The 26,533-nt window shown below is 42.9% G+C and overlaps 1 protein-coding gene across 3 annotated transcripts in view; it reads right to left on the bottom strand.

Annotated features, from left to right (window-relative positions):
- Positions 1–26,533, bottom strand: part of macrod2 (mono-ADP ribosylhydrolase 2) — a 1,245,161-nt gene that overhangs the window by 1,049,802 nt on the left and 168,826 nt on the right. The gene's annotated exons all lie outside the window — the stretch shown is intronic.

Below are 26,533 nucleotides of genomic sequence, written 5' to 3'. Positions count from 1 at the left end.
ACTCCGTAGGCAATCAGTCTACAGAGCAACAGCTGCTTGAGGCTGGCGTTGGTCTTTCATGTGGTGAAGCCACCGTGTGTGATTTATATCAGATGGTGTGGTGAGATCTGGGCTCTCTCTGGGGGTTGGTCCCAGGCTCACAGTGTGTGTGTGTGTGTGTGTGTGTGTGTGTGTGTGTGTGTGTGTGTGTGTGTGTGTGTGTGTGTGTGTGTGTGTGTGTGTGTGTGTGTGTGTGTCTGTGTGTGTGTGTCTGTGTGTGTCTGTGTGTGTGTATGTAATCTAATGATGAGCCACCGTACGGAGTGTCACAATCCAAGCTCTGCTGGGGATCCCAGGCAATACAAAACACAGGACTGAGCAGAGAGACAGAGAGACAGAGACAGAGAGACAGAGAGAGAGAGACATAGACAGAAAGGGAGGGACAAAGAGACTGAGAGACCGAGACAAGAGAGACAGAGAGAGAAAGACAGAGAGAGACAGAGAGAGAGACCGAGAGACAGACACAGAAAGAGAGAGACAGAAAGACAGAGACCAAGACAGAGAGAAAGAGACAGAGAGACAGAAAGAGAGACAGAAAGAGAGAGAGGGAGAAAGAGAGAGACAGAGAGACCGAGAGACAGAGACAGAAAGACAGAGACAGAAAGAAAGAGACAGAAAGACAGAGACAAAGACAGAGAGACAGAGACAGAGAGACAGAAAGAGAGACAGAAAGAGAGAAAGGGAGAAAGAGAGAGACAGAGAAACCGAGAGACAGAGAAACAGAAAGAGAGAGAGAGACGGAAAGAGAGAGAGAGACAGAAAGAGAGAGAGAGAGAGACAGAAAGAGAGAGACAGAAAGAGAGAGACAGAGACAGAAAGACAGCTCCAGGTTTACATTAACAACAGGTCTGCTGCTAATTCAGACAGGGGCCTCCTCACAAATACAGATATACATATACAAACAGACAGAGAAAATATAATATAATCACATTAGTACACTCACCTACAGAGAGGGAAAGACATGTGCATGTGAATCACATGGGATGTGTTAAACATACTGCTTAGCCTGAAGTGTCCTCATTTGTGAAAGCAAATAGCTAGCTTTTCGTGTGGTGACGACTGGTAAGACACTTCAGGAGGTTGGTCATGTGGGCTAACAATGAAGAGGTCTTGAGTTCACACCAGGTATGGGCCGAATCAGGTGGAAGTGGTACTCGCTAAGCGAGTAGCATGATGTCCTTTACACATGAATGCACACACTCACATAATATGCAGTCATAAACTATAAAATATATGAACTGACACATCTCCACACTGTAATCCATACGTGCATTCATAAACACACCCATGTAGTCTGAATACACTCAAGGCTCTAATTAAAGTAAGGGAAGCCGCTAGAAGCTACAGAACTGATCCAAACCTTAAGTATACACTCACACTGGCCCTGAGGCCCCTACACTAAATATATCAGATCAACTGGAAATGAAAGTAAACAGCTGCTTTAAGAATGGTGTAATGCTTCTGAGTCTGTGTGGCCTCACATACAGTACAATATGTGAATGTTGTCAACTGTTCTCTGCTCTGTCATTTGACTGTAACTTTGGATTCAATCTAATCTTGAATCTTGTGAGTGTTTGCAAATGCTTGGGAGCGAGAAAAGCTTTTGTTGAATAAAAGCAAATGCGATAAGCTATTACACAATGTGCAAATTTGAACTCTAAGTATTACGTACTCACACTGCAAGTATTTACTCTTAAAGATAATGTGTCCAGTTTGTCAAAGTACTACAAGCTCAAGTCTAGGGCACAGGGATGTTCTCTCACTCAATTCAGGTTTCAAATCACATCTATTCAAAGAGATTTGATTGTTTTATTTCCTCAACTCCTCATTCACTCTGATTAATGAAATGTCTATGAATGGTTATGAACTGTGTAGGAATGCCTATGAAATCCCTATGAACAGCATAAAAACGCCTATGAAACACCAGGAGTGTGTTTCATACCTGAGTCGTGAGTACTGGGTCTCCATCTCTAGCTAGAATAAGAACTTATCCTAACTCATTTCAGAGTTCATTTCTGGAACCTGACAGAATCCACAACGTTCTACAGATTGTACCAGATAGAATAAAAGACCAACTCCAGCACACTGATGATCTTGATGCTTCCTAACATGTAATAGCTCTTCATCAGGGTATACAGATGAGATCACCCACATTACATTAGCCGGGAAGCCCAACCTCCTCCACCTTTACCTTAGCCAGTCTCTAAAGTAACAGTGTGTAATTGATTGGTTTTCGAAGTGAATTAGCCTCATGTTCTCCTAACAACGTACAGATGTAGGGTCTTAATTTCAGACAGTTTTCTACAGCAAGAAAATAGTCCTGGAGCAACAGAAACTGTGAATTATTATGTTGATTATAATCAATGGATATTTTTGTAGGGTTTCATACATTTTTCATTGGGGCAAATCACGTCTGAAATTTCAAAGTGGAAATGACAGACTTTAAAAGCCTTTTTAAAACTCAAATACACTACACGTTTGCATTTCCTGCTGTCCAGGAAAATTCTCAGCAACAAAAGAGTGATCAAATTAAGATCCAACACCAGACGGTACTTCTAGCACTTAGAAGCACGGAGCGAGAAACAACACTGCTCTCTAGATTCTATATGCTACCTAATAGAGATTTAATCAGGCGGAAAGAACATAAAGTGAATCGACATGCTAAAAACGATGTTGAATGGAATTTAACAGAGAAAATATTCTCAAAAACCTTGAGTGATTCTCATGAGAGTACTTAATGTGTTTTTTGTTCTGAGAAGAAACATCTCATTCTAGAATAAAATTATTCTGTCTCCACAATCTGGGACACAAAGATAGATAGTCCGAAACAAAAGATTACCTAGAACTGAATCACCCTGCTATGAGCCCTGACCCTGGTGACCTCCCGTGACCTTTCATGACCCTACTCCCTACTTCACCCTTCCTGCTCCCAGCTCCTCACTCTGAACATCACTCAATCCCTCCCACCATCTCATTGAGGTCAGATGGTCTCACTGAGGCCACCAAACAATACATGGCACTTCATACGACCCTTCTCTCCGACACCCACCCATGATATTGAATCACTCACTTCACTAATATTTCTTCTTTTACAACAAGACAAAAAGCTTGAATACAGATGTATGCTGCCCCCCATAACCCCCATGCTAGCCCATTGTAATGTATTGTGTTGCTCAGACAGGAAGCTCATTTGCATTTCTTAAGATGATTAAGTTCATCACCAGTATCAGCGACGAGGTTCAAATACTATGTCTCTGCTTGCCTGGCGCAATTCACCAACATACACTGAGTGAAGAAAACATTAGGGGCACCTTCCTAATATTGAGTTGCACCCCAATTTGCCCTCAAAAGAGCATCAATTCAAGCCTACAAGGTATGAAAAACATTCCACTTGGATGCTGGCCCATGTTGACTCCAATGATTTCTACAGTTGTGTAAAATTGGCTGGATGTCCTTTGGGTGGTGGGCTATTCTTGATATACACAGAAAACTGTTGAGCGTGAAAAACTCCTGGCGCCTACTACCATATCCCGTTCAAAGGCACTTCTATCTTTTGTCTTGCCCATTCACCCTCTGAATGGCATACATACACAATCCATACACAATCCATTGTCTCAAGGTTTAAAAATCCTTATTTAACCTGTCTCTTCCCCTTCATCTACATTGATTGAAGTGGATTTAACAAGTGACATCAATAAGGGATTATAGCTTTCACCTGAATTCACCTGGTCAGTCTGTCATGGAAAGAGCAGGTGTTGCTAATGTTTTGTACACAGTGTAATATTCAAAAAATGGCAAATCTCTCCAACCTGGCACTCCAAGCAGACTAAAGCAAACACTCAAAAGGAATGTGAAAGATTTTAAATAGTATTTGAACCAGGGCCTGACCAATATGACCTCCCTGTGACCAGGCCAGTAGCTGACCACTCAGGGATACCACTCACCATCACGACCATTACAGTGATGGAAATGACAAAAAAACTGACTGATCAAAGAGGTCAGGTCACATTCTGGTCAGGGAACAGAGGAGGTGAAAAATGAGCACACACACACACACACCCACCCACCCACACACACACACCCGCACGCACGCACGCACGCACGCACGCACGCACACACACACACACACACACACACACACACACACACACACACACACACACACACACACAAATCTTATTTTATTAGTCATATGCAGAGTTTACAGCAGGTATAAAAGCTGCAGTGAAATGCTTAGATGCTAGCTCCCTCAACAATTCAGTACATTAATCAATATTAACAATAAAAGAGTTAAGTCAAAATAACAAGTATAAGTAATAGAATAGGTCATCTGCATAGTAATAGTGGGCTGTATTACACTGTATTTACAATATAAAGTGGGTAGTGTCTTGGTCACGCAGTGGAATCTATAGAATATAACAGAACAGCAGTGTTGACTGTGTGTGTGTGAGTTCTGAGTGCTTGTGTGTGCTTATCTGTGTGTGTTTTTGGGTGCTTGTGTGTGCATGTGTGTGTGTATCTGTAAGTCTGTGTAAGGGTTGGATGTGCCGATAGTCACTAAGGTGCAAATAGTCTGGAAGTCTGTGCAGGGAGACAGTGAGGGTTAGCTGTTCATTAGTCTGATGGCTGGTGATAAAGTTGTCTCTGAGACCCGATCCTCTGTCAAGGACCTGGAGTCCTTGACAATCTTTCTGTCCTTCCTCAGACACTGCCTGGTGTAGATGTCCTAGAGGGCGGGGAGCTTGCCCCCAGTGATGTATTGGGCCGTCTGCACCACCCTCTGTAGAGACGTCCGGTGGAGGGCTGTGCAGTTTCCATACCAGGCGGTGATGCAGCTGGTCAAGATACATTAGCAAGTAATACACTAGGTAGCGGTGGGAGGCTTGCCTTTCTCCTTAGTTTCACTAGAAAGCCGTCTCTCCTTCCTCTTCTCCGAGTGTCTTTTGGAAGGGCTCCTGTGACGAATGGAACTGCTTTGAATATCCAAACAAAGGATCCAGTTCTGGAAAGTCACATTTTTGGTGAGTAACTGCTGATTTGATGTCCAGAAGTGCTTGTCGGACATAGAAAAGAATAGCAGAAACCAGGGGCGTCGTGCACCGCAGAAATCTGAGAGCAGAAACCAGGGGCGTCATGGCACCGCAGAAATCTGAGAGCAGAAACCAGGGGCGTCATGGCACCGCAGAAATCTGAGAGCAGAAACCAGGGGCGTCGTGCACCGCAGAAATCTGAGAGCAGAAACCAGGGGCGTCATGGCACCGCAGAAATCTGAGAGCAGAAACCAGGGGCGTCATGGCACCGCAGAAATCTGAGAGCAGAAACCAGGGGCGTCATGGCACCGCAGAAATCTGAGAGCAGAAACCAGGGGCGTCATGGCACCGCAGAAATCTGAGAGCAGAGCAGAAACCAGGGGCGTCATGGCACCGCAGAAATCTGAGAGCAGAAACCAGGGGCGTCATGGCACCGCAGAAATCTGAGAGCAGAAACCAGGGGCGTCATGGCACCGCAGAAATCTGAGAGCAGAAACCAGGGGCGTCATGGCACCGCAGAAATCTGAGAGCAGAAACCAGGGGCGTCATGGCACCACAGAAATCTGAGAGCAGAAACCAGGGGCGTCATGGCACCGCAGAAATCTGAGAGCAGAAACCAGGGGCGTCATGGACCGCAGAAATCTGAGAGCAGAAACCAGGGGCGTCATGGCACCGCAGAAATTTTTCAAACACCTGAAACAGCTTTTTCCTTCAATCTAGAGCTATAATCATTATGCTTAATTACATGCATATCTAATGATACCTTTTGAGCTGTCTATATCCTGACTTCTAAACATATTTTTTAAAGAAACAAAATATGCTTATATGCATCTCTGCTAAAATGTTGGTGGGAATGTGAGTCTTATTCAGTACATTTTAGTTTTAGCCAGCTAAGATAGTTACACAAGTTAGCTATCTAACTGGATTGACAGCCTGAAATGGCTTCTTGCGAGCTAGTTATGAGGTTGGGAACCTATCTGGGCTAGCACCATGCAACCATCATTGGCGCCAATCTTTCATTAATTTCGCACGCACGCACAAACACATGCGAAGACACACACCAAACACACACACACACAGGAACAGAGGAGGTGAAAAATGATTACTGGTCCCCAGCCAGGTTATAGGGGCTGGGTCACACACACACACACACACACACACACACACACACACACACACACACACACACACACACACACACACACACACACACACACACACACACACACACACACACACACACACACAGGAACAGAGGGTCTCAAGACAGGTTATAGGGGCTGGGTCACACATGCACGCACGCACGGCCAGTTTGTATTTGATCAGCGACTTGCCACGGGACATTCTTTCTGACGAGGGAAATAACAGAAAGACAGAAAGACGGGAAAAAAGGTTAGGTGTGTGTGGCATTCTGCTATCTGAACCATACAAAATGCCTTGGAGGATAATGCTTCACAAGTGAGCTCCTACAGTACTGTAGGCATATTTTTCATTATAAATATCCAAATTCACAGTTATATGCTTCTGAAATGCATTTCATATGTTGATTCTGTGACTATTAAAAATGAATATTTAAAAAAAATGTTTATCTTAACTGGTTTGCCTTATTCAAGCAGGCAGCAGGCCTGCAGCAAGGGGTACAATATATCAGAATAATGCAAAATATTGCCTAAAAATAACAATAGGCAAAGTTATACTCTTGAAAAATGCTTAATCCTCAAGTAAAACAATTCAATAAATGCCATCTCTAAAATGGAAACTGTTCTTATGAAGTGTATTAAAATTCTCCTCGTCAAATATCCAACTTGATTTATTTAGACAATTATTCCCTGAAACATAAAACTCCTTACTTTCTGAAACCAAAATAAAAGCCATCTCTTGATGAGGCATTCACATTATGTGGTGAGGATCTGTGTATGTGTGTGTGTGTGTGTGTCACTGCGTGGCTGTGTGTTTGCTTTCCCTGCACCCTCGTATCCTGTCCCAACATCTTGCACATCAAACACCAGCCTTTCATTTAATTTCTCCTCTTTTAAATGCCGAGTGGAGTTGAGGTCAGAAGCCAAGCCCTGGGACTGTTCTAGGCCTCCCACAATGCTGCTGCCAAAGTTTGTGTGTGTGTTAGTGTTGAATAGCGGGAACCAGGTTCAGGGATTTTTCTGCCATTAAAATTATTGGGTGGGATGCCTAAGCATGTTTTCGGGACGCCTAAATCCAGACAGTAAAAACACATTCTAATTCACATTTTCATGATGGAAAAATGCTTTCTGTGTAAACTTAAACAACTAAAACATAAATAAAGTTCGTAGAAAAGATAATGGACCTATATATATTTTTTATTATATAACCTTCTATAAATCACCAAAATAAAAGCTAGACAGTCAGGGTGAATGGAAAATTCCCAAAACAATGAATGTAGCAGTATTCATTTTGTTATTATGTTTGAACACAGCATTAGCCAAGGAAAAATGCATGGAATTGCAGGAAATTTGCTTTAAAACTGCTAAATGTTCTCTCAGCTCCACGGCAGAATATGTAGAATTGTAGGAAATTAGCTTTAAAACCGCAACATTTTCTCTCAGCTACAAGGAAGAATATGTAGAATGGCAGGAAATGAGCATTAAAACTGCAAAAAAAAATATCTCAACCACATGGAGAAATTTGTAGAATTGCAGGAAATTAGCATAAAATTGAAATATTTATCCTCTAAAATGTTTTCTTAAATTCAGCCATGCCGATGGCCGACGCACCGATTGCCACACCCACTATCTAAGCTCCTTTTAAATCCAGAAAAAGCCCTGGGGTTACCAAGATTTACCACTCAAACCCACTCCCTTTTCCCACAGTAAATAACTGAGAAAAAACTGTAAATTATATGTAAAAAAAATTATATGAAAAGCATGACGTGAAATGGAACTGCTCAATTATATGCAATGTCTAAATCAGGCTTCTCTACAGCCTTTCCTCTGCTATCTGCATGATCAATCATCCAAGCTCAGGGTGGGGAAAGACAGCCCATCTCGGTATGGAGTGCAGTTCAAACGCATGTATCATCTCATCATGGCAACTTTTTTTCTTGTGACAGATAGGACTACATTTTCTGCAACAGCCTATGCTATAGTAATATAAGGACTGAATGTGCTGCTAATTTACACATCTCCACCTGGCTTTGGGGACACATTGTTTTTGTGCTCTTGTTTATAACAGGCGATGAAATGATACAAGTCATCAACATTGCTCGCTTTGCACGCTGCTCCAATGTAAGAAATGTACAACTCTAACAACAGAAGACTCATCAGGGTCGGGGTCTGCATCATGGTAGGGGATGAGGCTGGCTGATTACAGCTGCCATGTGATATGTGCATGAAGAGCGGATGGAGAGAAGCAGGTGAGTGGGGGCTGGTAGGGGATGAGGCTGGCTGATTACAGCTGCCATGTGATATGTGCATGAAGAGTGGACGGAGAGAAGCAGGTGAGTGGGGGCTGGTAGGGGATGAGGCTGGCTGATTACAGCTGCCATGTGATATGTGCATGAATAGTGGATGGAGAGAAGCAGGTGAGTGGGGGCTGGTAGGGGATGAGGCTGGCTGATTACAGCTGCCATGTGATATGTGCATGAAGAGCAGATGGAGAGAAGCAGGTGAGTGGGGGCTGGTAGGGGATGAGGCTGGCTGATTACAGCTGCCATGTGATATGTGCATGAAGAGCAGATGGAGAGAAGCAGGTGAGTGGGGGCTGGTAGGGGATGAGGCTGGCTGATTACAGCTGCCATGTGATATGTGCATGAAGAGCGGATGGAGAGAAGCAGGTGAGTGGGGGCTGGTAGGGGATGAGGCTGGCTGACTACAGCTGCCATGTGATATGTGCATGAAGAGCAGATGGAGAGAAGCAGGTGAGTGGGGGCTGGTAGGGGATGAGGCTGGCTGACTACAGCTGCCATGTGATATGTGCATGAAAGTGAAGTGGATATTATTGGACCTGCTCATACAAGAGACTAGAGGCTGTTGATTAAATTAGATTGAATTTATAAACAAAACTGACTTTATAAACCTTTTATAAGAGGCGCCAGCAGGTTCTTTAGACCGGTAGGGCTGAAAAACTCAGTAGTATCATAAGAAACGGTACTACGGTATTCTAAAATGTCAGTATATGAATCATGACATACAGTGATATTACTGTGGTACCGGTATACTGTGCAACCAGAGTTCCAAAATGAACACCCGTCAAGAGCCAAATGCAGGTATATTTTCCATTTGGCGAGTAAATCTCAAAAGGTTATCCGCCACACTGACGGGTAAATGTTTGTACCAAAATAGTCATGTAATAACATATCTGGCATGATGGCTCAGAGGAAATGACTCATGTTTATCAGCCACAGACCGTCTCCAGTTCTCCTCGTTTCACGGCACTGTTTACCGTACGGGACATCAGCTACTCGACATCACTCACTTGCCATGGGTCTGCTGCTAGCTACCGTTCATTAAATCGCTGTTATGTGGCGACATTTACCTGATAAGCCAACCTTTGAAATGAAAACCCATACACGAAAAGGAGGACGAATCACATTAAAAAAATGAAGTTTTGTGAGAAATGGAAGTTAGGAGACAAAGAAGTGTCAAGAGGCTACAGTATGATACTGAGGCTGTGGTTATGAGTTGTTCTGTCTTCTTGCCTAGTTAAATAATGGTTACATGTGTGCCGCCAGTATGCTAAAGATAAAAGCAGAAACAACTCATTTGTCATCGGAAATAAAATGATGAACATTCGTGACCATGAACACAGCAAGCGTAACATTGCCTGTGTGTCTGTGACACCCAGCTCAATCAGAGCCTCTCCTCTTGACACCCTCTGTGACGAGCTACTGGCAATGTCAGAGCAGACCAGCACGAAGAAGAAGATACTGTTCACGACTGTACATGCCATTGGCAAGGCGAGTTCACTTTCTGACTTGGAGTGGCTAGTAAGTGAAAATGTTGTTACTCTTGTAGCTAGACTAGTACTCTTGTAGCTAGACTAGTACTCTTGTAGCTAGACTAGTACTTTTGTAGCTAGACTAGTACTTTTGTAGCTAGACTAGTACTTTTGTAGCTAGACTAGTACTCTTGTAGCTAGACTAGTACTCTTGTAGCTAGACTAGTACTTTTGTAGCTAGACTAGTACTCTTGTAGCTAGACTAGTACTTTTGTAGCTAGACTAGTACTCTTGTAGCTAGACTAGTACTCTTGTAGCTAGACTAGTACTTTTGTAGCTAGACTAGTACTCTTGTAGCTAGACTAGTACTCTTGTAGCTAGACTAGTACTTTTGTAGCTAGACTAGTACTCTTGTAGCTAGACTAGTACTCTTGTAGCTAGACTAGTACTTTTGTAGCTAGACTAGTACTTTTGTAGCTAGACTAGTACTCTTGTAGCTAGACTAGTACTCTTGTAGCTAGACTAGTACTTTTGTAGCTAGTTTTTTCAAGTCTATTTAGCAGACGTGGTCCAGTATTGTAGATTATTTCTCAACTCTTGATAAGCTTAAGTTCACTTGAAAATAGTGTATAAATACCATTAAATGATAGGCCTACTGATGCTGACATGGATCTCCATGCTTTCCTATGGCTCTGTAACATTCTAATTTAATGTCTGTCTCCAGATGCTGTTTACATTTTAAAGCATTGTGACACAATTGACTTTACCAACCTTATAATGTTGATCCTTAAGTAAACAAAGGGTAGAAGGCTAATTTAGCACAATCAACTGCCAGCTATATTGGATAACATGATTGTCTATTTCATTATTATTGAATTCATTTGATGTTTGATTTTTGCAGTTTGGATGAGAGAAAAAAAGAAATCGCTGTGGGTCAGTTAACATATAGAAATGAGAAGCAGGCCAAAGAGTTGATTCACCATATTGCAGAGGTGGAGAGAAACAACAACAAACCTATCAACTCCGAGATGAGGCTGGTGTGACCGAAGTGAAATGGCTGGCTAGTTAGCACGCGCTAATAGCGTTCCAAACTTCACTCGCTCTGAGCCTTGGGGTGGTTGTTTCCCTTGCTCTGCATGGCTAACGCTGCTTCGATTTGGTGGCTGTTTATCGTTGTGTTGCTGGTTAAAAGCAGTGGTTCGCGCTTTCAGTTTTGCGTGAATGCTGCCATCAATCCACGGTTTCTGGTTTGGGAATGTTTTAATTGTTGCTGTGGGTATAACATCGCCGATGCACTTTCTAATGAACTCCCTCACCAAATCAGCATATTCGTCAATGTTGTTGTTGGACGCAATGCGGAACATATCCCAATCCACGTGATTGAAGCAGTTTTGAAGCGTGGAATCAAATTGGTCGGACCAGCGTTGAACAGACCTGAGCGTGGGAGCTTCTGGTTTTAGTCTCTTTCTGTAGGCTGGAAGCAACAAAATGGATTCGTGGTCAGCTTTTCCGAAAGGAGGGCAGGGGAGGGCCTTATATGCATCACGGAAGTTAGAATAACAATGATCCAGGGTTTTACCAGCCCTGGTTGCGCAATCGATATGCTGATAGAATTGAGGGAGTCTTGTTTTCATATTAGCCTTGTTAAAATCCACAGCTACAATGAATGCAGCCTCAGGATATGTGGTTTTCAGTTTACATAGAGTCAGATAAAGTTTGTTCAGAGCCATCGATGTGTCTGCTTGGGGGGGGGAATATATATACGGCTGTGATTATAATCGAAGAGAATTCCCTTGGTAGATAATGCGGTCGACAATTGATTGTGAGGAATTCTAAGTCAGGTGAACAGAAGGACTTGAGTTCCTGTATTTTGTTATGATCACACCATCCCCCGCCCATCTTCTTACCAGAAAGATGCTTGTTTCTGTCGGCGCGATGCGTGAAGAAACCAGCTGGCTGCACCGACTCCGATAGCGTCTCTCGAGTGAGCCATGTTTCCGTGAAGCAAAGAACGTTACAGTCTCTGATGTCTCTCTGGAATGCTACCCTTGCTCGGATTTCATCAACCTTGTTGTCAAGAGACTGGACATTGGCGAGTAGTATGCTAGGGAGTGGTGCGTGATGTGCCCGTCTCCGGAGCCTGACCAGAAGACCGCTTCGTTTGCCCCTTTTACGGCGATGTTGTTTAGGTTCGCCGGCTGGGATCCGATCCATTGTCCTGGGTGGAAGGCAAAACACAGGATCCGCTTTGGGAAAGTCATATTCCTGGTCGTAATGATGGTGAATTAACGTTACTCTTATATTCAGTAGTTTCTCCCGACTGTATGTAATGAAACCTAAGATTACCTGGGGTACCAATGTAAGAAATACCTGGTAAAAAAACAAAATACTGCATAGTTTCCTAGGAAAGCAAAGCGAGGCAGCCATCTCTGTCGGCGCCGTAGGGTTAAGTAGCTGGCTAGCTATTTATTTTCATGAACTGAAGTTTAATTTTAATAGGAGAACAAGTGGCAACCTAGCTAATATTTACTCACAAGGATTCCTACATTGTATCTGATATGTTTTGTTTATTTCATTGTGTGCCGACTGTTTGGCATTTTTGCACTCTGTACAGCACGTTTGGTCAACTACAGTTGTTTTTAAATGTGCTCTACAAATAAACTTGATTTGATTTGATTAACCATTATATTAAATGAACTTTGTTTTTAAAATTTTGCTCTGGCCTCTTCTTTAAGCGTCTATTCAACATAATACCTTATTATCTCAATGAAATGCAGTGAAATGAATGTATATGTGACACAAAAAGGCAATTTATTATTTTGAACTGTAAAAAAATATGCATGGCTGGTGGATTTTTTCATCTACCGGTCCCCTTGGCAGGTGAGCCATGAAGTTAATTTCGGACACTGCGAGCAACACCAAAAGACAGCAGCCAATAGAACTCACATGGAGTTTGTAAGAACAGAGAACGTGCGATGGCGGTAGGCTATAGCAGTTATTTATTCAGACCCATAACCCAGTCAATCTTCTTGAAGAGAAGTGAAAGCCATGTGCATCTTATTCTAGTCCTGTATTATTCAAGCATGTCATTACGATGATGAAGATAAGGACAACGAAACGTATTTCATTTATCTGTTGAAAGCAAGGAATGAATGAAGCAACAATAGAGAGAAGAAGGAGGGAGGGTAATATGCACGTCGCACAACACAAGGGAAATATGATGAAAGGTACAGTATATATGCGTCAGCCTACAAATTATCCACATATCAAAATAGTCCCTATTATAGGCTTATTTCAAAATGTAAATCAAATTCACTAGCCTATAATTTATAAATTCACTAGCCTATAATTTATAAATTCACTAGCCTATAATTTATAAATTCACTAGCCTATAATTGATACATTCACTAGCCTATAATTTATAGATTCACTAGCCTATAATTTATAAATTCACTAGCCTATAATTTATAAATTCACTAGCCTATAATTTATAAATTCACTAGCCTATAATTTATAGATTCACTAGCCTATAATTTATAAATTCACGAGCCTATAATTTATAAATTCACTAGCCTATAATTTATAAATTCACTAGCCTATAATTTATAGATTCACTAGCCTATAATTTATAAATTCACTAGCCTATAATTTATAAATTCACTAGCCTATAATTTATAAATTCACTAGCCTATAATTTATAAATTCACTAGCCTATAATTTATAGATTCACTAGCCTATAATTTATAGATTCACGAGCCTATAATTTATAAATTCACTAGCCTATAATTTATAAATTCACGAGCCTATAATTTATAAATTCACGAGCCTATAATTTATAAATTCACTAGCCTATAATTTATAAATTCACGAGCCTATAATTTATAAATTCACTAGCCTATAATTTATAAATTCACGAGCCTATAATTTATAAATTCACTAGCCTATAATTTATAAATTCACTAGCCTATAATTTATAAATTCACGAGCCTATAATTTATAAATTCACGAGCCTATAATTTATAAATTCACTAGCCTATAACTGATAAATTCACTAGCCTATAATTGATAAATTGACTAGCCTATAAAGCTTATAATTGATAAATGCACTACCCTATAAAGCTTATAATTGATAAATTAACTAGCCTATAAAGCTTATAATTTATAAATTCACTTGCCTATAATTTATTAACCTATAATGTCCTGCAACAGCATCACATGTTCTCTCCCAGCTTCATGGTTTGAACAATGTGCACAATTCCAGTCCTTATAATACAGTATATTACAATACAGTACAGTAATACAGTTCACAATCAAAAAGAATACTGGAGCTCGTTTCATTTATTTACCCAAGAGAGCATAGCTACAGCTATGGGTTGTTCTGTTTTTCTGTCCTGAGTAATGTGCGGTAGCCTATATATCATAGGCAATGTATTGGATAACGGCACAATCACTTGGTCTTTTTTGTGCTTGGGTTTATAAAATGCCTTTAATATTTGCCTCATCAGCCTCAGGTAGCATCCAGCTTGAATTAGGTAGCATCCAGCTTGAATTAGGTAGCATCCAGCTTGCATTTTCAAGGCCAATCGAAGCTTTAATCAAATCCAGACATTTATATGCTTTAGAATGTCACTTCCAACTTGGACAGGAAATACCGGGTTAACCGGGAGAAAAGTGATTTATTCTCGGGATGGAACATTTGTAAAATATTAGGAAAATAGTCAACCCTAGTGTGTGTGTCCTCCAAGGCATCACCTCTCACCTAACCTGTTGGTGTCTCTCCATCTGCTAGGGTACAACGAATACTGAATGGTTGAGAGGAGACAAACACCATCATTAATCGACAGCAGCAGGTCATAAAAGGCAGGATGTTTTGAGTTTAGAGACCAACACCATCTTAACAAGAAAAACCACAGCATCAATCGTGTCTTCGCTTGAAAGCCAGGACCTCAAATTACATCCATGCTTATTCTTTAATTTCCCACTAAAATCCTGTTCTCTGATCCAAACATGGCTTCTGTCGAAAAAGTATTATTCCGAGAGTACAAAAGGAGGAGTAAAAAATTAGAAATATGATGGCCATAGGCCAGAGAGTGATAGATCATTCAGTATGACTGATATGTATGGCTATATGGGTGTTGTGTTGTCCTCTCTGCTCCATCAGTGATATGTATGGCTATATGGGTGTTGTGTTGTCCTCTCTGCTCCATCAGTGATATGTATGGCTATATGGGTGTTGTGTTACCCTCTCTGCTCCATCAGTGATATGTATGGCTATATGGGTGTTGTGGTACCCTCTCTGCTCCATCAGTGATATGTATGGCTATATGGGTGTTGTGTTGTCCTCTCCGCTACATCAGTGATATGTATGGCTATATGAGTGTTGTGTTGTCCTCTCCGCTACATCAGTGATATGTATGGCTATATGGGTGTTGTGTTGTCCTCTCCGCTACATCAGTGATATGTATGGCTATATGGGTGTTGTGTTGTCCTCTCCGCTCCATCAGTGATATGTATGGCTATATGGGTGTTGTGTTGTCCTCTCCGCTACATCAGTGATATGTATGGCTATATGGGTGTTGTGTTGTCCTCTCCGCTCCATCAGTGATATGTATGGCTATATGGGTGTTGTGTTGTCCTCTCTGCTACATCAGTGATATGTATGGCTATATGGGTGTTGTGTTGTCCTCTCCGCTACATCAGTGATATGTATGGCTATATGTGTGTTGTGTTGTCCTCTCCGCTACATCAGTGATATGTATGGCTATATGGGTGTTGTGTTGTCCTCTCTGCTACATCAGTGATATGTATGGCTATATGGGTGTTGTGTTGTCCTCTCTGCTACATCAGTGATATGTATGGCTATATGGGTGTTGTGTTGTCCTCTCCGCTACATCAGTGATATGTATGGCTATATGTGTGTTGTGTTGTCCTCTCCGCTACATCAGTGATATGTATGGCTATATGGGGGTGTTGTGTTGTCCTCTCCGCTACATCAGTGATATGTATGGCTATATGGGTGATGTGTTGTCCTCTCTGCTCCATCAGTGATATGTATGGCTATATGGGTGTTGTGTTGTCCTCTCCGCTACATCAGTGATATGTATGGCTATATGGGTGATGTGTTGTCCTCTCTGCTCCATCAGTGATATGTATGGCTATATGGGTGTTGTGTTGTCCTCTCCGCTACATCAGTGATATGTATGGCTATATGTGTGTTGTGTTGTCCTCTCCGCTACATCAGTGATATGTATGGCTATATGGGTGTTGTGTTGTCCTCTCTGCTACATCAGTGATATGTATGGCTATATGGGTGTTGTGTTGTCCTCTCTGCTACATCAGTGATATGTATGGCTATATGGGTGTTGTGTTGTCCTCTCCGCTACATCAGTGATATGTATGGCTATATGTGTGTTGTGTTGTCCTCTCCGCTACATCAGTGATATGTATGGCTATATGGGTGTTGTGTTGTCCTCTCCGCTACATCAGTGATATGTATGGCTATATGGGTGATGTGTTGTCCTCTCTGCTCCATCAGTGATATGTATGGCTATATGGGTGTTGTGTTGTCCTCTCCGCTACATCAGTGATATGTATGGCTATATGGGTGATGTGTTGTCCTCTCTGCTCCATCAGTGATATGTATGGCTATATGGGTGTTGTGTTGTCCTCTCCGCTACATCAGTGATATGTATGGCTATATGGGTGTTGTGTTGTCCTCTCCGCTACATCAGTGATATGTATGGCTATATGGGTGTTGTGTTGTCCTCTCCGCTACATCAGTGATATGTATGGCTATATGGGTGTTGTGTTGTCCTCTCTGCTCCATCAGTGATATGTATGGCTATATGGGTGTTGTGTTGTCCTCTCCGCTACATCAGTGATATGTATGGCTATATGGGTGTTGTGTTGTCCTCTCCGCTCCATCAGTTATATGTATGGCTATATGGGTGTTGTGTTGTCCTCTCTGCTCCATCAGTGATATGTATGGCTATATGGGTGTTGTGTTGTCCTCTCTGCTCCATCAGTGATATGTATGGCTATATGGGTGTTGTGTTGTCCTCTCCGCTCCATCAGTGATATGTATGGCTATATGGGTGATGTGTTGTCCTCTCTGCTCCATCAGTGATATGTATGGCTATATGGGTGTTGTGTTGTCCTCTCTGCTACATCAGTGATATGTATGGCTATATGGGTGTTGTGTTGTCCTCTCTGCTACATCAGTGATATGTATGGCTATATGGGTGTTGTGTTGTCCTCTCTGCTACATCAGTGATATGTATGGCTATATGGGTGTTGTGTTGTCCTCTCTGCTCCATCAGTGATATGTATGGCTATATGGGTGTTGTGTTGCCCTCTCCACTACATTAGTGATATGTATGGCTATATGGGTGTTGTGTTGTCCTCTCTGCTCCATCAGTGATATGTATGGCTATATGGGTGTTGTGTTGTCCTCTCCGCTACATCAGTGATATGTATGGCTATATGGGTGTTGTGTTGTCCTCTCTGCTCCATCAGTGATATGTATGGCTATATGGGTGTTGTGTTGTCCTCTCTGCTACATCAGTGATATGTATGGCTATATGGGTGTTGTGTTGTCCTCTCTGCTACATCAGTGATATGTATGGCTATATGGGTGTTGTGTTGTCCTCTCTGCTACATCAGTGATATGTATGGCTATATGGGTGTTGTGTTGTCCTCTCTGCTCCATCAGTGATATGTATGGCTATATGGGTGTTGTGTTGTCCTCTCTGCTACATCAGTGATATGTATGGCTATATGGGTGTTGTGTTGTCCTCTCCGCTACATCAGTGATATGTATGGCTATATGGGTGTTGTGTTGTCCTCTCTGCTCCATCAGTGATATGTATGGCTATATGGGTGTTGTGTTGCCCTCTCCACTACATTAGTGATATGTATGGCTATATGGGTGTTGTGTTGTCCTCTCTGCTACATCAGTGATATGTATGGCTATATGGGTGATGTGTTGTCCTCTCTGCTCCATCAGTGATATGTATGGCTATATGGGTGTTGTGTTGTCCTCTCCGCTCCATTAGTGATGTGTTTACGGTATCTATAGAGTTTCTGTCCAGGACCACTCAGTCTCTGCCCTGCTCCACAGTTCCTCTAGGGACACCAAGCGGGGTGTTGGGGATAGAGAGGATGATCGGGGAAGAGAGAGGGTCCTCACCCTGGGGAGATGGAGAGGGACCCAACTCAGGGACATAGAGGTCGTGTCTGGACTAGGACTGGTGAGGACAACACCCCTCTCAGTCTCCCCAGTCAGGGGCTACGGCCCTCCCTCCCTCCCTAGGGATAGGACCCTCTCTCCCTGACAACCCAGGGTCAGGGCTAACCCTCTCTTTCCCCAACACCGTCTGTCTCCACAGTCAGTCCCCGGACCCTCTGCCTCTCCCCAGTCCCAGGGCCTTCTCTCGAGGCCCCAATATCATCTCCCACGGTCAAAAGCCAGAGCTGCTGGTCCCTCCCTGTCTCCCCAGGCAAGTGACAGGGCCTCCCTAACATTAGTCAGTGACCTGAAAAGGGCAGGGCCCTAAATTCTAACCAGCTCCTCCCTCTTCTTAATGAATCTAATTCAGAGAGTGCATGTACGCACGCACGCACATCCATCGCCTATAAATCACTTGACATTAATACAAATTAACAGGTACCATTTAGGCCACAGCAGCAGAACAGCCTGAATTCATCAGGACATGGACTCTACAAGGTGTTGAAAGTGTTCCACAGGGATGCTGGCTCATGTTGACTCCAATGCTTCCCACTGTGGGTGGTGGACCATTCTTGAAACACACAGGAAACTGTTGAGTGTGAAAAACGGAGCAGCGGTGTCGTTCTTGACACAAACCGGTGCGCCTGGCACACCACTATAGCCCATTCCAGGCTGTATCACAACTGGCCGTGATTGGGAGTCCCATAGGGAGGCGCACAATTGGCCGCGTTAAATAAAACATTTATAAAAATAAACGTCTTGCCCATTCACTATCTGAATGGCACACATACACAATCCATGTCTCAAAAATCCTTCTTTAACCCGTCTCCTCCCCTTCATCTACACTGATTGGAGTGGATATATAAAGTGACATCAAAAAGGAATCATAGACTTCAACTGGATTCACCTGGTCAGTCTATGTCAAGGGAAGAGTGGGTGTTCTTAATGTTTTGCACACTCAGAGGATAGAGACTTGCTGTTTAACTGTATATCCAAAAATAACTATTCAATTAAGTAGAATCAGTTTAAATCCCAAACAAAAGCAAGAGAATTCAGATGAACATGTTCGTAGTTCCATTACTTGGTGAAGGACACAATAACGTCATGATAATATCTATATCTAACTGACTCTCCTCCATGGCCACCATTAATTCATGTCGGACCATTAAGTGGTTGAAATGATCTGGTAAGAGGTCCATACATCTCTTTCATTGCCCACATTGTTCCCTTTATGAGATCAACACACACACAAGCACGCACTCACACTAACAAACACAAACACACACCATACAAACACACACACACATACACTCTAGCCCATTCAGAACTTAATCGACCCTCTCCGCAGACACCATTTCCCCAGGAAGTCCAATGCTTGCCAAAAAATAATTATGTAATTCCTAAAGGTCCAGAGAGTACTAGCACATCCATTAACACACACACACACACACACACACACACACACACACACACACACACACACACACACACACACACACACACACACACACACACACACACACACACACACACACACACACACACACACACACACACTCTCTATTTTCGACAGCCATTAAGCCAACGGATTTGTAAAACACACACTCGTTGGTAATTTCAGCCTGTTAAAGCTCTGCTATTTTCCAGCCCAGCGCCAGGATCGGTGACTTACCTGTCTTATATGAGTTCGCTTGCGCTGAGTTGGGAGGGATGGCAATATCGGAGGTGTGTCCTTAAAAACATGTGTCAAAGTGCCAATTTCAGGCAGCCATGGTGGGGATATTTAAATCATGGCATGGTTTTTGACAGTGGAAGCGCAGCCTATACAACCCATATTGACAGTGGAAGCGCAGCCTATACAACCCATATTGACAGTGGAAGCGCAGCCTATACAGCCCATATTGACAGTGGAAGCGCAGCCTATACAGCCCATATTGACAGTGGAAGCGCAGACTATACAGCCCATATTGACAGTGGAAGCGCAGCCTATACAGCCCATATTGACAGTGGAAGCGCAGCCTATACAACCCATATTGACAGTGGAAGCGCAGCCTATGCAGCCCATATTGACAGTGGAAGCGCAGCCTATACAGCCCATATTGACAGTGGAAGCGCAGCCTATACAACCCATATTGACAGTGGAAGCGCAGCCTATACAACCCATATTGACAGTGGAAGCGCAGCCTTTACAGCCCATATTGACAGTGGAAGCGCAGCCTATACAGCCCATATTGACAGTGGAAGCGCAGCCTATACAGCCCATATTGACAGTGGAAGCGCAGCCTATACAACCCATATTGACAGTGGAAGCGCAGCCTATACAGCCCATATTGACAGTGGAAGCGCAGACTATACAGCCCATATTGACAGTGGAAGCGCAGCCTATACAACCCATATTGACAGTGGAAGCGCAGCCTATACAACCCATATTGACCTTGGAAGCGCAGCCTATACAGCCCATATTGACAGTGGAAGCGCAGCCTATACAGCCCATTTTGACAGTGGAAGCGCAGCCTATACAGCCCATATTGACAGTGGAAGCGCAGCCTATACAGCCCATATTGACAGTGGAAGCGCAGCCTATACAGCCCATATTGACAGTGGAAGCGCAGCCTATACAGCCCATATTGACAGTGGAATCGCAGCCTATACAGCCCATATTGACAGTGGAAGTGCAGCCTATACAACCCATATTGACAGTGGAAGCGCAGCCTATGCAGCCCATATTGACAGTGGAAGCGCAGCCTATACAGCCCATATTGACAGTGGAAGCGCAGCCTATACAGCCCATATTGACAGTGGAAGCGCAGCCTATACAGCCCATATTGACAGTGGAATCGCAGCCTATACAGCCCATATTGACAGTGGAAGTGCAGCCTATACAGCCCATATACAGTGCCCATATATGCACGGAACAAGAGAGATGTGCTTTTTGTGCCCCTAAACCTCTTAATTCTAAACATAAACAACTAATGTTTATCCCCATTTAGTTTCATTTAATAAAAAGACAACAAGCACAGCCTCCCCTCCCTTTTAATGAAGGCTGTGTTTTTTTGTCCTGTCCAATATATTCGCCGAGCAGGCGAGGTAAAAACTATCGATAAAGGGTTTGGCTTAGAAATAAATCTTAATCACCAAAGCTTAATTAAAAGATTAAGTTTGGTAGCAGCAAAACAGTGAGTGGACATCCCCTTTATATACGTATTGTACATTATTATAGCCAGCGCCTGTTATTATTCTGGATAAAACCCCTCCATGTAGGCTACATATCCATATGCCTATCATAGAGCAAGAGATAATGCAGGTGACCAATGTTCCCTCTCATTTTTTGGGGCACGGAGCAAATTTCAGGTCTGCTGAGCGCAAACTTGAACCTTGTGAAAATTCTGTTGAACTTCCAGCGTGCGTTTACTGTGAACACTGAGGTTGTACCCACTTTAAGTTACAGTTTCAGACAGTGGTCAAGTAGGCTACTGTTGCTATTTGATCATAATGTAGCCTTACCATCAAAAACAATGGAGAAACTGCATCCCATAACATTTTAACATGGAGATAGCTGCCAACAGTAGCAGCCAATGTGTGGTGTTCAATGTAGGCCTACATTCCATGAGACTTTAGAAAAAAGCATGCAGGGCTTGACATGAACCTGTTTCTTCACTTGTCCTTCAGACAGGGAGGTGACTGAAAATGTTGTGTTTGGTGCATGAAACCACTTTACAAAAATAAATCACTATTATTCCCATTCCATTATTACAGAGAATCAGACAAACTATGTTGCTGACCTCTGCCTATTAGCTACTGTCTCAAATTACAACACTGCCCCTTTAAGACAAAAAAAAAAAACGATTAAGCCGACTCGCTTTTCAAAGATGTATAGAAATGTACATGATTTGTGCTCTTGTTGGAAGCAATCACTACCCCAATTACAACAATGTTGACTGTCAACACTCCAAACATAATGAGCAAGCACAGATTTATTTGTTGCTGTTGTTATTACTCATCAGGGAATTTTCTGACATTTCAATCCTTGGGCGGGCCACCTAAGCATTTTTTGGGGTCACCTACAGTGCATTTAGAAAGTATTCAGACCCCTTGAATTTTTCCACATTTTCTTACGTTATAGCCTTATTCTAAAATGTATAAATTATTTTTCCGCCCTTATCAATCTACACACAATACCCCATCATGACAAAATGAAAAAATGTTTTTTAGACATGTTTGCAAATGTATTAAAAACAAAAAACACATTTACATGAGTATTCAAACCCTTTACTCAGTACTTTGTTGAAGCACCTTTGGCAGCGATTACAGCCTAGAGTCTCCTTGGGTATGACTCCACAAGCTTGACACACCTGTATTTGGGGAGTTTCTCCCATTCTTCTCTGCAGATCCTCTCAAGCACTGCCATGTTGGATAGGGAGCGTCGCTGCACAGCTTTTTTCAGGTCTCTCCAGAGACGTTTGACCTGATTCAAGTCCGGTATCTGGCTGGGCCACTCAAGGACATTCAGTGACTTGTCCTCAAGCCACTCCTGCATTGTTTTGACTGTGTGCTTAGGGTCGTTGCCCTGTTGAAAGGTGAATCTTTGCCCCAGTCTGAGGTCATGAATGCTCTGGAGCAGGTTTTCATCAAGGATATCTCTTGACTGCACCGTTCATCTGTCGATCCAGACTAGTCTCCTGGTCCCTGCCACTGAAAAACATCCCCACAGCATGATGCTGCCACCACCATGCTAGGGGTGGTACCAGGTTTCCTCCAGACGTGATGCTTGGCATTAAGGCCAAAGAGTTCAATCTTGGTTTCATCAGACAAGAGAATCTTGTTTATCATGGTTTGAGAGTCCTTTAGGTGCCTTTTGGCAAACTCCAAGCGGAATGCCATGTGCCTTTTACTGAGGAGTGGCTTCCATTTGGCCACTCTACCATAAAGTCCTAATTTGTGGAGTGCTGCAGAGATGGTTGTCCTTCTGGAAGGTTCTCCCATCTCCACAGAGGACCTCTGTAGCTCTGTCAGAGTGACCATCAGGTTCTTGGTGACCTCCCTGATCTCCCCCAATTGCTCAGTTTGGCCGGGCGGCCAGCTCTAGGAAGAGTCTTGGTGGATCCAAACTTCTTCCATTTAAGAATGATGGAGGCCACTGTGTTCTTGGGGACCTTCAATGCTGCAGAGATTTTTTGGAACCCTCCCCAGATCTGTGCCTCGACACAATCCTGTCTCGGAGCTCTACGGACAATACATACAACCTCATTGCTTAGTTTTTACTCTGACATGCACTGTCAACTCTGGGACCTTATATAGACAGGTGAGTGCCAAATCATGTCCAATCAATTGAATTGACCACAGGTGGACTCCAATCAAGTCGTAGAAACATCTCAATTTCGAGTCTGAATACTTGTGTACAAATGTCATTTTTAAATTGTGTTTGTAGATTGATGAGCTTTTAATAAAAAAAAAAAACAGTTTTAGAATACAGCTGTAATGTAACAACATGTGAAAAAAGGGAAGAGGTCTGAATACTTTCCAAATGCACTGTAAGTCCAAACAAAATGATTTTAAAACCAGATATAAAGTATGTTGAAAATATAATGGACCTATATATTATTATTATTTTTTTTTAATTCCAAGAAATAGCTCAAATTTCACTACAGCGCCAAGATCGGGGGCTCCCAACCAAGCACATTGCCACACCCCCGGCCACACCCACCACCTAAGCCCCAATTTTGACCCAAACGAAAATGTGCTCGTTACTGTAGTCTATGCTATTTAATAAACTGAAGTATCAATCCACAATGGACTAGGATGAGAATTTTCCATGTCTCCAGCCGAATTGGAGTGGATGACAATGCAAAGACCGTCAATAACTTACAGAACTGGATATAGCGGCAATACTGAGACAGCGGCATGCTGTATTAAGCGTTGATATGCCAGTGAGTGGCCAAGCCCTCAATAAACTTGTTTATTCATTCAAACCCAGCTATTGCACTCATAATTCCTGCTGTGAAAATAGCAAAAATATTTCTGACACACCCCTGGACCAATAGCGCATCTGCCAGCGGTAAGATATACAATTACTTAGGTTTGTTAAAATAGGGTCCACAGACAGAGTCAGACACACATACACACACACACTAACTACCCCAGCAGATGATCAAGTCAGGGCCTCTTCTCTCTCTTCTCTTCATCTCTGTCAAGCAGAGCTCCAAATGTCACTACAGTATTTGCATGCCAATAGACCTCCATGATTGTGTACCAAATTACACCCTATTGCTTTTGACCTACTTTTGACCAGGGTCCATATGGTTTTGGTCAAAAGTAGTACATTAGATAGGGAATAGGTTGCCATTTAGGACTCACATCCAAATCCATCTCCAGCTTATTATTTTCAAATGTTGACAGCCTAATCTAATGCAGAGTTGTAGCCCAGTTTGCGAACGTAATGCTTTATAACGTCCCAGTCATATCACAGCTGGCAGAAACAGCCAGGCCAGGCCAAGGTCGGGGTTTGTGGTCGGTGTTGTCTTGTCTACACTTGTCATACAGACTTAACCTCGCACTGAGAAACACAGAAAAATGTGTATCGGAGTTAAACCAAGCTCATCATCAGTCATGACAGGAGAAATCCCACTCTGACACACACACACACACACACACACACACACACACACACACACACACACACACACACACACACACACACACACACACACACACACACACACACACACACACACACACACACACACACACACACACTCTCACACACACAGAAATCCCACACGAACCCTATAAAACACACTGCCTGTAGCTAGGTCAGAAAGCTATGCTGACGTGACTAACAAGCCTATGGGGAAATGATATAAATTACACTGTGTATTTCTGATCCTTCATGTTCTGTTCAGACATTCCTCCTCTTAACCTCCAGCTAAAGAGATGGGCAAAGAAGATACAGTCGATTAATACCAAAGTAAGGTTTGTTACCCTCTAACAGTCTGACCATCATCCTTCAACCAAGCTGCAGACTTATTTATTTTTATTTAACCTTTATTTAACCAGGCAAGACAGTTAAGAACAAATTCTTATTTACAATGATGGTCTACTCCGGCCAAACCCTAACCCAGACAATGCTGGGCCAATTGTGCGCCTCCCTATGGGACTCCCAATAACGCCCCGTTGTGATGCAGCCTGAAAACAAATCAGGGTCTGTAGTAACGCCTTGAGCACTGAGATGCAGTGTCTTAGACTGCTCTGATACAGCCTGGATTCAAACCATGGTGTCTGTAGTAACGCCTCGAGCACTGAGATGCAATGTCTTAGACTGCTGTGATACAGCCTGGATTCAAACCATGGTGTCTGTAGTGATGCCTCTAGCACTGTTATGCAGTGCCTTAGACCGTTGTGATACAGCCTGGATTCAAACCATGGTGGCTGTAGTGAAAACCTCTAGCACTGAGATGCAGTGTCTTAGATTGCTGTGATACAGCCTGGATTCAAGCCACAGTGTCTGTAGTGATGCCTCTAGCACTGAGATGCAGTGTCTTAGACCGCTGTGATACAGCCTGGATTCAAACCATGGTGTCTGTAGTGAAAACCTCTAGCACTGAGATGCAGTGTCTTAGATTGCTGTGATACAGCCTGGATTCAAACCATGGTGTCTGTAGTAACGCCTCGAGCACTGAGATGCAATGTCTTAGACTGCTGTGATACAGCCTGGATTCAAACCATGGTGTCTGTAGTGAAAACCTCTAGCACTGAGATGCAGTGTCTTAGATTGCTGTGATACAGCCTGGATTCAAGCCACAGTGTCTGTAGTGATGCCTCTAGCACTGAGATGCAGTGTCTTAGACCGCTGTGATACAGCCTGGATTCAAACCATGGTGTCTGTAGTGATGCCTCTAGCACTGTTATGCAGTGCCTTAGACCGTTGTGATACAGCCTGGATTCAAACCATGGTGGCTGTAGTGATGCCTCTAGCACTGAGATGCAGTGTCTTAGAACGCTCTGATACAGCCTGGATTCAAACCACGGTGTCTGTAGTGACAACCTCTAGCACTGAGATGCAAATCAAATCAAATCAAATTTTATTTGTCACATACACATGGTTAGCAGATGTTAATGCGAGTGTAGCGAAATGCTTGTGCTTCTAGTTCCGACAATGCAGTAATAACCAACAAGTAATCTAACTAACAATTCCTAATCTACTGTCTTATACACAGTGTAAGGGGATAAAGAATATGTACATAAGGATATATGAATGAGTGATGGTACAGAGCAGCATAGGCAAGATACAGTAGATGTTATCGAGTACAGTATATACATGTGAGATGAG

The sequence above is a fragment of the Oncorhynchus masou genome, chromosome 24 (assembly GCF_036934945.1).
Source record: "Oncorhynchus masou masou isolate Uvic2021 chromosome 24, UVic_Omas_1.1, whole genome shotgun sequence".
Classification (NCBI taxonomy): domain Eukaryota; kingdom Metazoa; phylum Chordata; class Actinopteri; order Salmoniformes; family Salmonidae; genus Oncorhynchus; species Oncorhynchus masou.
The sequence above is the reverse complement of the archived record's forward strand: the minus strand, read 5'-3'. Positions and strand labels throughout refer to the sequence as shown.